General features: G+C 37.2%; 1 long non-coding RNA gene across 1 annotated transcript; it reads left to right on the forward strand.

Moving 5' to 3' along the window:
* Positions 1-3,479: 3,479 nt before the first annotated feature.
* On the forward strand, positions 3,480-11,624 carry LOC126595729 (uncharacterized). Its single transcript, XR_007613668.1, has 2 exons — positions 3,480-3,660; positions 11,465-11,624. It is a non-coding gene; the product is annotated as an uncharacterized LOC126595729 (long non-coding RNA).
* Positions 11,625-15,425: the final 3,801 nt, after the last annotated feature.

A 15,425-nucleotide genomic window follows, 5' to 3' on the forward strand; every position in this document is an offset into this window, starting at 1 on the left:
CTAGTTTTTGGATTTTATCCCTCACAAAATGTTAGTACATCTCTACATGTCGTGTCCTTTCATCAAATATTGCGGTAGCCAAAGTATATAGGGCTGCTTGATTATCACAATACAACACAACACAACTGGTCCATGTCACCTACATGCAAGAGCGAAGCCACAGAGGTACAAGGAGGGGCAGCCACACCTTCGGTTGCCAGAATTCGTTCCTAAAAGCTAAAACCTAGATTTCTATGCCTTGGCTCTGGTGCTACGCTTTGATTCTCTGCAGTGGCACTGTTGTGTTTTTGTTTTTGCTTTTAAACCCAGGGAAAATGACATCATTTTGGATCTGAAAAAAAAAAAACTAATGAAAAAGGTTTGAAAACTTTGAGTTTTAATGATAAGGACAAAATAAAGGGTAAAGTGAATAGTATCAGGATTGACTTTTTCGTGTAAAAATATGATTTTTCGTTAAAGTGAACAGTACCGAAAGTTTTTTTTGTTAAAGTTCTCGATTTAAATAAAACGGTGCGTTTCATTTCAAAGAAAAAAACAATAAAATAATAACAAGGAACCACTAGTCCCCACTATGCACAAACCCCACGAATGTAATATATTTCTAGCAAGCAAGCTTCTATCCACCAAATCTATTATTGTGTACTGATAAGTGAATTTTATATTATATATTTAATCTTATTCTTAGTATATTTTGGAAGAATTTTGATACTTTAAATTGTATTTTCAATATAAGACTTTCGACTTCCTCTGGAGCAAAACGTGGTCAAATAGACGAATTTTGGAGTAATTCCAGTTGGAAGACGTTCGTGAGTCACTTAGCTTGATCATATCAAACTTTGTGATTTTTCCACCAAGCGGTTATTTTCTGGTGATAAAATAAAGGAGCTATGCGCTGTTCTGGAAAATGACGTTTCCGGGCTTGAATTGCGTTTTTGGAGCCCAATATGACCTCGGATGGATTCATGACCTTCTGAAGATGTGTTCAGAACGTCCTGATCTTTAAAACAAGCTATCTTGGGCCGGATTTGGAGGAGATCTAAGGTTAAAACGTGGTTGGACAAGTACTTGACAGATTCTCCTAGTTTAATTAGGGTTTTATTTTCTAAGATATTTTATCATTTTTCTGAGTTTCCTAATTGGAATAAGAGACCTATGTCTTAGGTTTTGTGAGATGGCTTAGCAAATATATTGCTTGCCATCTACAGTTATTGGGGGACGCTTATTATTATTCAACTTTAGAGACAAAGAACTTTGCTAGGGTTCTTGGAGATCTTATAATTTAAGGTGCTTTCATTCCTTTTATTTTGAATAATATTTTCTATGATTTCAACTATGAATATGTGTAACTAATTCTTCTTGCTAGGGCGAAGCCTTGAGCCTTAGCATGAATATGTAATTTTTATTTAATTGCTTATGATTGATTGCATGCACACTTTGAATTATTGATCAATGTTTTTAAACTATCTAATTGTCTTGATGACTGGCTACCATTAGGATGTTTAGACAAGAGATTGGATGCAATTCGGTCGGAATATCACCGGAGGATTGAGTATTGCTTCTTGTGATTGATAATTATAATTTCATCTAAGGCGAATATCACGTTTTTAGGGGTTGCATGGTTCTTCAAAAGGTTTTCATAAAACTTAATGAGTCTTGCATGTTCATATTTGATCTGAATATCACAGATGGATTGCATATTAGATATGCGTTCTTGCTTGAATATCACGAGGAGAATATATATTAGGAAAACCAAACCTTCGAAGTGGCATGTGTAAATCATGAGTAATTGGTAGAAATTTGTAGGATTGCTAGGTGACGGTGGAACCCTAGTGCTATTATAAATTGGTATTTAAAACTCTTTTCTTTGGTCATATTAGTTTTTAATTAAAATTAGTTTTTAATATCACCTAATTTCAGAATCTCTTTTCTCAAGTTTTAATTCTAAGCAGTTGATTAGGAATTGTTTTTACATAAATTATCCAAATAGTCATTGAGGAGAACGACCTTGCATGAGCATCTATACTACAACATCCTTGTATTTCTTGCAAGTATTTCATGTGATTTTGACCCTACTTGCATAGACGTTTAAAATCCTATCATGTACCAGCAGAGAACAAGGTGGGATTTTTGGGTCGGGGAGATTAAACCATGGCGGTCAAATGGTGAATTCGGTTTTGGGTGAAACGGCTGGAAAATGAAAGGCCAGAATAGAACAAGATGTGTGAAGGCTTGGAAGGAAGAGAGTGAGAGGGTATGGGGTTTTGGAGAGAGAGTGAAGTGAGAGGGCAGGGGGTTTTGGAGAGAGAGTAAAGTTAAAGAAGTCGAAATCTAGGAGGGAGCTAGTGGCCACAAAGAGGATTTTGATGTGTACAAGTACAAGTGCGCGCGTGAGTGAGTGAGGTAGAGGAGGAAATTTTTGGTATATTAGGCACAAATTTGGTAAGAAGAGGATGGGTTGTCTTTAACTAGACTCGGTTGGATTTGGCTTGGTTTACCTCAACCCAAGTTGGTCTATATATGGTCTCTTTATATTATAAGAGAGATGATAGGAGCATATTTATGCGACTGAGTTAGCTTGTTCTCATGCATTTATGTTGTTATTTCTTAGTTAATTATGTATTTTAAGCTATTTTTGTGTGTTTGTAGGTCTATAGGCCTTATAAAGCAATAAGATGCATTTTGGAGCAGTTTTGGGCTTAGAATGAATAGCACATGCATGGAGCAAGGTGGATGGACAAAATTGAAGACTAAAGAGGCTAGGAATGTGTTAAAGAGAAAGAAGAATTAATGTAAAAAGGACAAAGAGCTCAGCCACAAAGGGGTGTCACTCCACCATTCACCTTTCCATCATTGCCGTGCACTACCATTGCACTCTATTTGGATTCCTATGCCGGGCATCATCATCCATGTTCCCTCCATTGACTCATTTGTTGCATCATTCCACTTCCTTTCCTTTGTCTACCATGTGCACAATATCCTTTAACCTCCTTGCACTCATCGATTCACCACTTACTCACCTTTCCACCCATGCCATGCATAATCACCCTTGTCCCCGCCATCATTTTAGATTTCATGCATCATTACATTGAATCATTGCACTCAATTGCTACACCATTCCTTGTTCCCTCCATCATTTCAGATTTCATGCATCATTACATTGAATCATTGCACTCAATTGCTACACCATTCCTTGTTCCTTCCATCATTTCAGATTTCATGCATCATTACATTGAATCATTGCACTCAATTGCTACACCATTCCTTGTTCCCTCAATCATTTCAGATTTCATGCATCATTACATTGAATCATTGCACTCAATCGCTACACCATTCCTTGTTCCCTCCATCATTTCAGATTTCATGCATCATTACATTGCATTATTGCACTCAATTGCTACACCACTCCATGTTCCCCTCTATTTCCATGCACTTCCTCTATAAAAGGAAGTGTGTGTAACATAAATTTAATTCATACTTGGTGAGATCATTCACTCCCATTTCAACACAACCTTCATCCAAACACATCCATTCATCTTCACATCCATTCCTCCATACAAACAAACCTTCAAACACTCACCAACACCTTGTGCCGTAGCAAAGGAAGGGAAGGAAAGTGCTTGGACGTGCTTGCTGTCCAACTTGGATCGTTGGAGCGTTTAGGTGTTTTCTTTCTTTTGTTTCTAATGTTTAAATTCATTTCCTTTTGTTTTGTTGTAAATATGAGTGGCTAAACCCCTCTTGGCTAGGGGTGATTTCAAAGCCATGATTATGTGTGCAATATAATTTGATAAATTCCAGTTATGAACTCTTGAATCGTGAATGCAATTGGCTTAACTATTTGATTGATAACTTATTTGTATTTGTTAATTAAGGGTCGATACTTAATTAACATGCATAAATCCGTTGCTAGAATATAAGGAAGTTTCACATAATCGTTACAAACTTATATTCACATGTAGTGGAGGTCGCTTATAAACGATCGCGTTTAGTTTAATTCCTAGCATGAGTGACATGATGTCATAGTTGCAAGTGCTTTGTCAATGCTTAAGATTTTCATTAAACGTAATGATCTTTGATTGTATCTCTATTATGATGTCATGTAGGGAACTTTTAAAGAATGTTTTGGGTTGTCGAATGATGTCATCCAATCCAATAAAATAAGGAAAATCTGAGGGTTAACTAGTGATGTCACAGTTAATTTGGGGCATTGTCGTTCATAATTCAATGAAGTAGTAACTGGAAATCAAGTTATTTGCATACATGTCATGTGTGGAGAAAAAGCCTCTAGCTATCACATCCATCATCTTATTTCTCAAATTTGTTTTACAATCTGTCTAGTTTTTCATACTTGTTTATTTGTTTCAACTTCGTCCAAAACTCAATCCCCCTTTACTTTAGTGTGTCTAATTAGTTAGAATCTGTTTTAATTTGTGTTTTTAAATGTTTTGATTCAAGTAAAAGTCAATTTTTGTCCAAAGTCATTCCTAGTGTCTAATTTAAGTTTATTTAGTTGTTTTAAGCTGTTTTGAGTATTTTAAGTTTGCTTTGAGTCTTGTGAGTCTTGTTAAGTGTTTTTAAGTTTAGTTTTATGTTTTTGAGTCAGTTTAGAGGTTATTAGCAAGCCCTCCTAATCTCCGGTCCAGAACGATCCCTACTTATATTTATACTACAATTGTCAAAAGAGGGTTAAATTTGTGTGTTAAGTTAATTTTCGCATCAAGTTTTTGACGCCGTTGCCGGGGATTAGCAACTTTGCTAATCCCTTGTTATTTCTTTTTGTTTATTTTCGTGTCTTTTGTTTTTAGTTACTGACTTTGTTTCTTACTATTTTTTTTTTGTTTTATTTTTGATATTTGATTTAGTTTTGTTTCCTTGATTTCAGGTACTAGAGAAGTAAAACATGGATTTTGCTACCATTCAAGCTCAATTGGCGGAACTTACTTCTCAATTGTCACAATATGCCGAAAGGACCACAATGCAAAGTGTCCCTACATGTGGTGTGTCCTATGGGCAAGGATATCCAACTCAGCAATATTCTCAATTCACTGCAAATGAAGATGCTTGGGGTTATCAAGGCCATAGCCAATCATGGGACAACATATTTTCCAACGTTTACAATTCGGATTTGAGAGATTATTCAGATTACATAGAACCTCAACAATTCCAACAAGATGGATATTGGCAGCAAGAAGAGGAGTTCCATTCAAGACCTATGCAGCCATCACAACCTCATATACAATATGCTCAATCAAACTCAGGTTCGTCAATAGATTATGATTGAATTTTTGATGAAATAAATTCTTTGGTGCAGGGCTCACAAAATCAAACCAAGGAGACTCAACAAAATGGATATTGGCAGCAATATGAGGAGTTTTATTTAACACCTATGCAGCCACCACAGCTTCCCCTACAACAATTCCAATCAAATTCAAGTATGTCCACGGATAGTGATCAAAATTTTCAATTACTAACCTCTTTGGTGCAGGGGCAACAAAATCAAAATGAAACAATGCTCAATCAAGCTAAGGAGATGAGTGAATTGAAAAATCAATTTGGAGAGATTATGGAGTTCATGGCACAAATTCAAGAGCAAAGTGAACTCTCCAACTCAACTATTGAAAATTTGAAGGAAGATTTTGAAATCCAAGATACTATCACTTTGGGAAGTGCTATGGAGGTTGGAGGTGAACCCAAGACATCTAAACCAAGCCAAAACATGGATGAACATCTGCTGCTCGAAGAAGAGGAGAATAACAAGGCCATGGCAAGGGAAGAACCACCATTGCCGTAGCCCCATATGCCCTCTATGTCGTCCACTACAACCAAGGTAAGCCTAAATTCAATTCGTCTTGACCCCGTTTCACCAAATGTCCTTATTCCTTGCAAGATCATGCAATCCAAGGAAGAAGAGGGTGAGAAAGGCATCTTCGAAACCTTTCCAAAGAATCAAGAGCAAGAAGTGGATGGGGAATGTCTAGAATTCATCAAAGAAGATACAATTGAGACGAAAATTCCCAAAGAAGTTGGATTTTATGACAGGGGAAATGTCATAACTCTTAAAACACCAAATCTGGCCAAGTCCTATATCCCTACAACCTTCAAAGATGTGGTGTTCGTAATTGAGTTTGTGTTGGAGCAAGCAAGTAAGCCATCTTCTCCAACTTCGATTTTATTATATACTAACTTGCTGATTTTGATGATTCAGGCACCTAAACTAGAATTTAAACCATTGCCGGATCACATCAAGTATCACCTTTCATTCAAGGATCAATTCCATGCTATGGGCCCTATCCAAGTTTAGAAGGAAGTTTTGTCCTGCTGGAAGACGTTAAAGCAAACGCTTCTTGGGAGGCAACCCATGTATTCAAATGAGGAAGATTTTTGAATCGCTCCACAATCAGTTTTGTGTTTCTAAAAACTTTCCCTTTTCTGCAGTTTTATTTTGCCATGATTGTCATTTTTATTTGTTGCTTGTTTAATTTGTTTTTGGTGTGGGTTTATTTTTGAAACATTGACAGATATGCAAGGTATTTTTACATTCATTTTCATGAAAAAGAAAAATGAACATTAAGCAGAAAATACAAAAGGAAGCCTTCACAAAGGCTTCTTAGGAGAAGTCTCAGTAGTCGGCGAAGCCCCAGAAGGAGGAGGCATCGGAGGTTGATCATTTGGAGCTTCATTACGCGGTACAGCCTAAGAAGACGAAGGCAAATGCTGTTGGAACAAACCCACAAACCTCTGATGATCAAGTAAAATTTGACCATCAGATTCCTGCATTTGGTCAATCTTCCTCTTCATGTTTGTAGCATAGTTATGTGCGAGCTTGTGCAACTGTTTATTCTCATGCTTGAACCCTCTAATCTCCTGTTTGAGACTCATCACTTCAGCCGCCAATGATTCAACTTGACGGGTTCGAGCAAATAGGCGTTGGGCCATATTAGACACAGAACCTGCACACTACACACTGAGAGCCAGATAATCTTTAACAGCCAACTCATCAGACCGTTTGGAAAGTAGTCCGTTATCTTTGGGAGTGACAAGGTTCCGGGCCACCACCGCAGTGGTCATATCATTCTTCATCACCGAATCCCCAATGGTAAGAGGACCAGTAAGGGATATGAAGGATGGGCGCCATATGTTGTCTGGAGAAGGCATGGCTGCCTCTTCACCAAGGTTTAGGTCAAAACGACGGTCAGAGGGGCCAGACATTTTCAAAGGTGTTAATGAAAGAAGAGGTCGGACAAGTCAAGATCGTAAAAGTGCAAGAAGGGAGTTTCTACGGGCAGAAATTCAAGTGTGCTCTGAAACGTACTGCGCGCCTCTATAAAAACCAGCACTCGACGAGATTTCAAAGATCGAAGAGGCGAGCTCAGAAATCGAAGAGGCCAATTCAAAAATCGAAGAGGCACTAGCTTTCTCAAAAAACTGGGCTTGCTCAGAAACCATGGGCCAATCTTCTTTTCTAGATTTGTCTGCACTTGTCACATGTAACCTCTGCACTCGACGGAGCTCAGAACTCGAAGAGGCAAACTCAGAACTTGAAGAGGTAAGCTCAGAAATCGGAGAGGCATCTACTTTTCCAGACGTGTCAGCATCTGTCATATGCACACTCAGCTTTGCGTAAATCACGGGCAGTTTGTCGAAGCACCGATTCCAAATATCGAAGAGGCACTTGCTTTTCCAGAAGTGTCAGCTCCTGTCACATGCACACTCAGCTTTGCGAAAATCATGGGCAATTTGTCGAAGCGCCTATTCCAGATATCGAAGAGGCACTTGCTTTTCCAGACGTGTCAGTGCCTGTCACATGCACACTCAGCCTTGCGAAAATTACGGGCAATCTGTTGAAGATTTCTTGTGAAGTAGAAGGCACGTGAAGTTTACTGTTAAATCATCCAACGGTTGCCGACAAGAGTGAAAAAATAGTACCAGTTATTAATTCCTATAAATGTCAACCTTCACCCTCCATTGCAAGGCAGACATACATAACCTTTCTTCATCTCTGAGAATGCCTTCCCAACGAAGCCTCTCGAGTCACTCAGTGTTCCTTATTCCTTGGGGTACCTTTGCAAACAACTCATCCAAAGCGAAAGTATTTCATATCATGAAGGTTGAAAGCAAGAGTATCTCATATCATGCTTTCTCCCTGTCCTTCTCCTTGTCGTTGTTTTTATCTGCGGGACAAGGAGAAAGAGAGCAATCAGCCAGCACTTGGTATCAATCTTCCGATCTAGAACCGACTGCCTGGAACCCCTTCCTGATTGCTTACCTAGCCTTGCTCTTGAGTACTCATCTTCAACATCTTATGCTTCCTCTTCGTTTACCACATCTACCTGGGGAACAGATAAGGGAAGTGAAAATGATACCTCGAAGCATGTGGAGACAATGTGCTAATTCATCCTCAGCTAGGGACAAGGAGAAAGAAAGAAAATGGTGGGCACTTGGAAAGATTGAAGAAAGAAACAGACCATCACCTCTACCTCGTGCCTGCCTGCCATGCAGAAGAAACAAGCAGAGAAGAATGCAGACTGCACAACCAAGGAACTCTAATATTCCTCACTTAGAATTCCAAACCAGTTCAAGATCAAAGCTGTGGAAAGTCAACAAGATCATCTATCTCCAAAACCAGATTTGCGTTCTTAAACTTTACTCTGTCTGGTTTTTACTTTGCTATACTTGTCATGTTTATTCGTTGTTTGTTTGTTTGCTTGTTTTTGTGTGAGTTTATGCTTGAAACATTGAGGACAATGTTTGATTTAAGTGTGGGGGGGGGGTAACCAAGTTGTTTTGCATAAAATTCATAGGAGTTTATCACCCATTACTTCTAGTATTGTTCCTTGCTGTTTATAAGTATTTTTAAGCTGTTTTGGAGTGTTTTAGTGTGTTTTGACATAAAAATTCAAAAATCTCATAAAATTTTGAAAAATTGTTTTGAAAAACCCAAAAATAGTTATTTTTGTGTGTTTATTTGTGTCTTAGGGTACCTTTCAACACAATTATGAGGATTTGGTTTTTAATTACATGACTATTAAAGAGAGTTATAAACATGGATGAAAATTTGATTTACTCTTTGGTGTATGCTTGGTTGTGGTTATAATTTATGAATTCACATGCAATCATAAAGGAAAAATTAGTTTTTGTAACATGCATGAAGGAAGGAACTCAAATGAACGCTACAACCTTGTGAGACTTGAGCCTAAACGTTTATTTGGAGAGTTAATAATCTGTGCACCATTGTTTTCTAAAGTCGTTGCATGATCTCATTATTCTTTACTTGGTTGCTACTTAGAAGGCGTGTCATCATTTAGTTCCAAATGCTAGAACTCATGCCTATTTCATTCAAAGCATGCTATTGATTTGCAGAACACATATTCAAGATGAAGTTGTGTAGTGACCACCAAAGCCAAATTGCCGTGCCCTTATTTCATTATGTGTTTAAGTTTAACCCCGTTGAACCTTGTTAAGCCTCTGTTCTTTGTTAACCCACACTATCCTTACCTAGCCTAGTTTTAGGACCATCCATACCCTTATTCTTGAAGCATAGTAAAGCATAACTTAAAATGAAGTCTTTTTTATCAATGTATTGCAGAAAGCAAGTGTGGGGGAAATGATTCTTGTGTGTGTGTGTGTGCGCCAAAGTCCTTAATAAGGCACAGGTAGAAAAGAAAAAAAAAAGAGTGAAAAGAAAAAAAAAGAATTGAAAAGAGTATGAAAAAGAGCCCTAAGTGTTGCATGAATCTTCCCTTTGTATTTAAAAGTTGATTCTGCATTCTAATGTAAATTCCAAGTGTCTATTTCATTGCTTTGCTTGCTATCGCTTTAAGAACGTTTGTTAGTCCTATCCTTTCTTTATTAGCCATTACCCCCAAGTCCTGTTACAACCTTTGACTTCAATCTTGAGTGTTGTGTGTTTCAATTTGTGGAGTTCGAAATTGGTATGAGCATATGGTGTCATTGGTTCTCGCATCTAAGCAGTAGCATTCCATTCATGAGATCATATCTAAACATGCTTAATAACTCCAGAAAATTGCTTTCTTTGTTATAACATATGTGACTCCTAGTCTTTCGTGTTTACATCAATCTTCTCACATATACTAGTGTAGGGTGTGTAGTCAGAAAATGTGTGTGAAAATAGAGAGTATCTTGTAAGGAATTGAGCAAATTCTCTAAGGCATGTTACTACATTCAAAATATTGTTTTAATTGGTTAATTGTGAACTAGTAAGTGGTGACTGTGATTAAGTACATGCTCAAGTGTAAAGATGACCAAAATCTATGGGAATGATGATTTTTAACATGTCATGTTTCATTAAAAATCCCTGAGGCAAATGTTGGAAGATCTAGGTTGTGTTTTGTTTGTTTCGTTTGTTTTGTTTTGCTCGAGGACTAGTAAAAGCTAAGTGTGGGGAAATTTGATAGGAGCATATTTATGTGACCGAGTTAGCTTGTTCTCATGCATTTATGTTGTTATTTCTTAGTTAATTATGTATTTTAAGCTATTTTCGTGTGTTTGTAGGTCTATAGGCCTTATAAAGAAATAAGATGCATTTTGGTGCATTTTGGAGCAGTTTTGGGCTTATAATGAATAGCACATGCATGGAGCAAGGTGGATGGACGCAATTGAAGACTAAAGAGGCTAGGAATGTGTTAAAGAGAAAGAAGAATTAATGTAAAAAGGACAAAGAGCTCAGCCACAAAGGGGTGTCACTCCACCATTCACCTTTCCATCATTGCCGTGCACCACCATTGCACTCCCTTTAGATTTCTATGCTGGGCATCATCATCCATGTTCCCTCCATTGACTCATTTGTTGCATCATTCCACTTCCTTTCCTTTGTCTACCATGTGCACAATATCCTTTAACCTCTTTGCACTCATCGATTCACCACTTACTCACCTTTCCACCCATGCCATGCATAATCACCATTGTCCCCTCCATCATTTCAGATTTCATGCATCATTACATTGAATCATTGCACTCAATTGCTACACCATTCCTTGTTCCCTCCATCATTTCAGATTTCATGCATCATTACATTGAATCATTGCACTCAATTGCTACACCATTCCTTGTTCCCTCAATCATTTCAGATTTCATGCATCATTACATTGAATCATTGTACTCAATTGCTACACCATTCCTTGTTCCCTCCATCATTTCAGATTTCATGCATCATTACATTGCATCATTGCACTCAATTGTTACACCACTCCATGTTCCCCTCCATTGCCATGCACTTCCTCTATAAAAGGAAGTGTGTGTAACATAAATTTAGTTCATACTTGGTGAGATCATTCACTCCCATTTCAACACAACCTTCATCCAAACACATCCATTCATCTTCACATCCATTCCTCCATACAAACAAACCTTCAAACACTCACCAACACCTTGTGCTGTAGCAAAGGAAGGGAAGGAAAGTGCTTGGACGTGCTTGCTGTCTAACTTGGATCGTTGGAGCGTTTAGGTGTTTTCTTTCTTTTGTTTCTAATGTTTAAATTCATTTCCTTTCGTTTTGTTGTAAATATGAGTGGCTAAACCCCTATTGGCTAGGGGTGATTTCAAAGCCATGATTATGTGTGCAATATAATTTGATAAATTCCAGTTATGAACTCTTGAATCGTGAATGCAATTGGCTTAACTATTTGATTGATAACTTATATGTATTTGTTAATTAAGGGTCGACACTTAATTGACATGCATAAATCTGTTGCTAGAATATAAGGAAGTTTCACATAATCGTTACAAACTTATATTCACATGTAGTGGAGGTCGCTTATAAACGATCGCGTTAAGTTTAATTCCTAGCATGAGTGACATGATGTCATAGTTGCAAGTGCTTTGTCAATGCTTAAGATTTTCATTAAACGTAATGATCTTTGATTGTATCTCTATTATGATGTCATGTAGGGAACTTTTAAAGAATGTTTTGGGTTGTCGAATGATGTCATCCAATCCAATAAAATAAGGAAAATCTGAGGGTTAACTAGTGATGTCACAGTTAATTTGGGGCATTGTCGTTCATAATTCAATGAAGTAGTAACTGAAAATCAAGTTATTTGCATACATGTCATGTGTGGAGAAAAAACCTCTAGCTATCACATCCATCATCTTATTTCTCAAATTTGTTTTACAATCTGTCTAGTTTTTCATACTTGTTCATTTGTTTCAACTTCGTCCAAAACTCAATCCCCCTTTACTTTAGTGTGTCTAATTAGTTAGAATCTGTTTTAATTTGTGTTTTTAAATGTTTTGATTCAAGTAAAAGTCAATTTTTGTCCAAAGTCATTCCTAGTGTCTAGTTTAAGTTTATTTAGTTGTTTTAAGCTGTTTTGAGTATTTTAAGTTTGCTTTGAGTCTTGTGAGTCTTGTTAAGTGTTTTTAAGTTTAGTTTTATGTTTTTGAGTCAGTTTAGAGGTTATTAGTAAACCCTCCTAATCCCCGGTCCAGAACGATCCCTACTTATACTACAATTGTCAAAAGAGGGTTAAATTTGTGTGTTAAGTTAATTTTCGCATCAAGAGATTCAACATTAAGTATTAAGTGTAAGGAGACGAGCTCATTGTTCTAACTAACTGATTTAAGTCATATCTACTACTAAATAATTTAGGTGCGATGGGTCGAATGTTCACAGAAATGTATTTCAAATGTTCATATTTCTGTAGTTGACATACCTTTTTTCATCACTCTCAATATAAGGACCTGAAATTGTTCTTGAAATAATTGTAATTTATTTGTATTGGTAAATTATGAACGACATTAATATAGTCTGCGTTTATTTGGGACCTTTTACCTTTTTAAATCTCACCCCTCCCCTTGACAATTCTTGGCTTCGCCACTACCTACATATGTCGAAAAATGTCTTGCAACCAAGTTAGTTTGCAAAAAGAAGCCACCATGGAATGGTATTCGGCTTCTACGAAAGACAAAGAAACAGTTGTTGCTTTTAACTCTTCCATGATAGCATGAACTCCAAGAAAAAGACAATACCCCGTAGTAGATCTTCAAGTTATTGGACAACTTGTACAATTGAGGTCTCAATAAGCATTCAACTGTAAAGAACTGTGTGAAGAGAATAAAATGCCTTGGCCTGGATTACTCTTAAGAAATTGAAGAACGCGCAGAGCAGCATCATAATGGGGCTTGCATGGTTGTTGCATAATCGACTTTAGAGTGTGTATAGAAAATGTGATGTGATGCCTAATGTGTTGAGAGTTGTCCCAAATCGGTGAGGGACAAGGTTTACTATATGCTTATATGGTTTTAGGCTACTCTCTATATTGCCAATTGGTTTTATGGTGGAACCCCAATTTCATCATGGTATCAGAGCGGGTTGTCCTCGTGTGAAGCCAAACGGCCACACACGCTCCACGTCACCCTATTGTTGTCCACATGTAGGCTTGAAAATCCGCCACACGTGCGGGGGCGTGTTGAGAGTTGTCCCATATTGGTGAGGGACAAGGTTTGCTATGTGCTTATATGGTCTTGGGCTACTCCCCATATTGCCAATTGGTTTTATAGTGGAACCCCAATTTCATCATAATGATGGTAAGATAAAATAGATTTCCTACCAATCGTCGATACTTTGATGGATAAAGAAGCAAATCACCCTCATCTAGTAATAACTTCAAATTCTGCTCCATGGGAAATCCAACAGGTCTCACACACAAATATCTTTGAGAATGTCTATCAAATATTTTCACTGGGAAATAAAGATAACCTTTTTGGAACGGGAAATTTCTATTCCCAAGAATTATTTTAAATCATCCAAATCTTCAATGAAGAAACGTGAATTTAAAAAAGTTTTGAGCTTCTTGATACCAATTGGATCATGACCAGTAATCAAAATATCATCGACATAAATGAGTAGAGCCGTGAAGGATTTACCAACAGGTCTCACACACAAATATCTTTGAGAATGTCAATCAAATATTTTCACTGGGAAATAAAGATAACCTTTTTGGAACGGGAAATTTCTATTCCCAAGAATTATTTTAAATCATCCAAATCTTCAATGAAGAAACGTGAATTTAAAAAAGTTTTGAGCTTCTTGATACCAACTGGATCATGACCAGTAATCAAAATATCATCGACATAAATGAGTAGAGCCGTGAAGGATTTACCATTTTCTTTGTGAAGGGGGAATAGTTTGACTTGGATTTAGTGTATCTAGTAGAATGGCCTCAGAAAACTTGAACAACCATTGACGAGATGCTTGTTTATGTCATATAAAGACTTATTTAGGCGACACACCATGTACTCCCCCTGTCCCTGTTGCTTAAGACCCGGAGGTGGCACCATATAAATTTCCTCACAGATATCGCCATGGAAGAAAGCATTATTAATGTCCAACTAAGGAAGGGACAAATTTTTTTGAAGCAGTGAGGGCTAAAAGGCATTGAAATGTGACCAACTTCATAGTGGGGGGAAAAAGTCATGATAATAGATCCCTTCAAGTTGAGTGTAACTTTTGGCCACCAAACAGGTGTTGTAGCGCTCGATAGTGTCATCAGAATGGTGCTTTATTTTGTAAACTCACTTGCATCCAATGGGCTCCTTGCCTAGAGGTAGAGAAGTGAGAGTCCAAGTATGGTTGGCTTCCAAAGCTCGAAGTTCAGAGGCCATGACCTCTTGCCATTTGGGGTTCTTGATAGTTTTTGCATAAGCGTTTATATTATATATATACATGTTATTGCTTCATGTATTGTTAAGTCTTTGATGCGAGGTTCACATGTCCAATACGAGACACTCCCATTGGATTAATACACTAATTCACATTCTATCCAAGTAAACATGTTCAGACATGAAGATTAAGACATTTTGCTTTGAAATTATACTTACTTTCATCCGCGTATGGAAATTGAAAATGACAGATGTATTTTTACGTAAGTTCTTTTCTGCTTAGTCCTACAAAGGAAAAAGATTCAGCTCCATATGTCGTTGATTGAGCAATACACAAGAAAAAACAAATAAAAGAATCCGCCAAAATTTCACAATTGCCGATCGCATTTGTATTTTTATTTAATTTAAATAAAAAAAATCTTTATCTCCTGCCAAAACGCAGCATATAGTCAGACTTCTTTATCTCAGCCGGCCACACAAATCCGAAGTCCAAACCGTTCAACCCATATATAGGGATCATCATATTATCCCCTTTCAAATACCCATTTACTCCCACAAAACTGTTTACAAAGATCATAAATCATCGTATCAAAGATGGAAAATAGTACAAGAACTGGTGAGTTTTCTATTGATTTCCAATAACTCTAGTTAATAGCATTTTGTTTCCATCATAAGAAATTTAATAAATCTTTAATTATGTATACGATATGTGTTAATTTGTGCGTTCATATTTTACAGTTGATAAGTTGTCATGGCCAGATCTAGTTGGCACTAAAGGAGAGGAGGCAATAGCCGCAATAATGAAA

The sequence above is a fragment of the Malus sylvestris genome, chromosome 13 (genome assembly GCF_916048215.2).
Source record: "Malus sylvestris chromosome 13, drMalSylv7.2, whole genome shotgun sequence".
Lineage (NCBI taxonomy): Eukaryota > Viridiplantae > Streptophyta > Magnoliopsida > Rosales > Rosaceae > Malus > Malus sylvestris.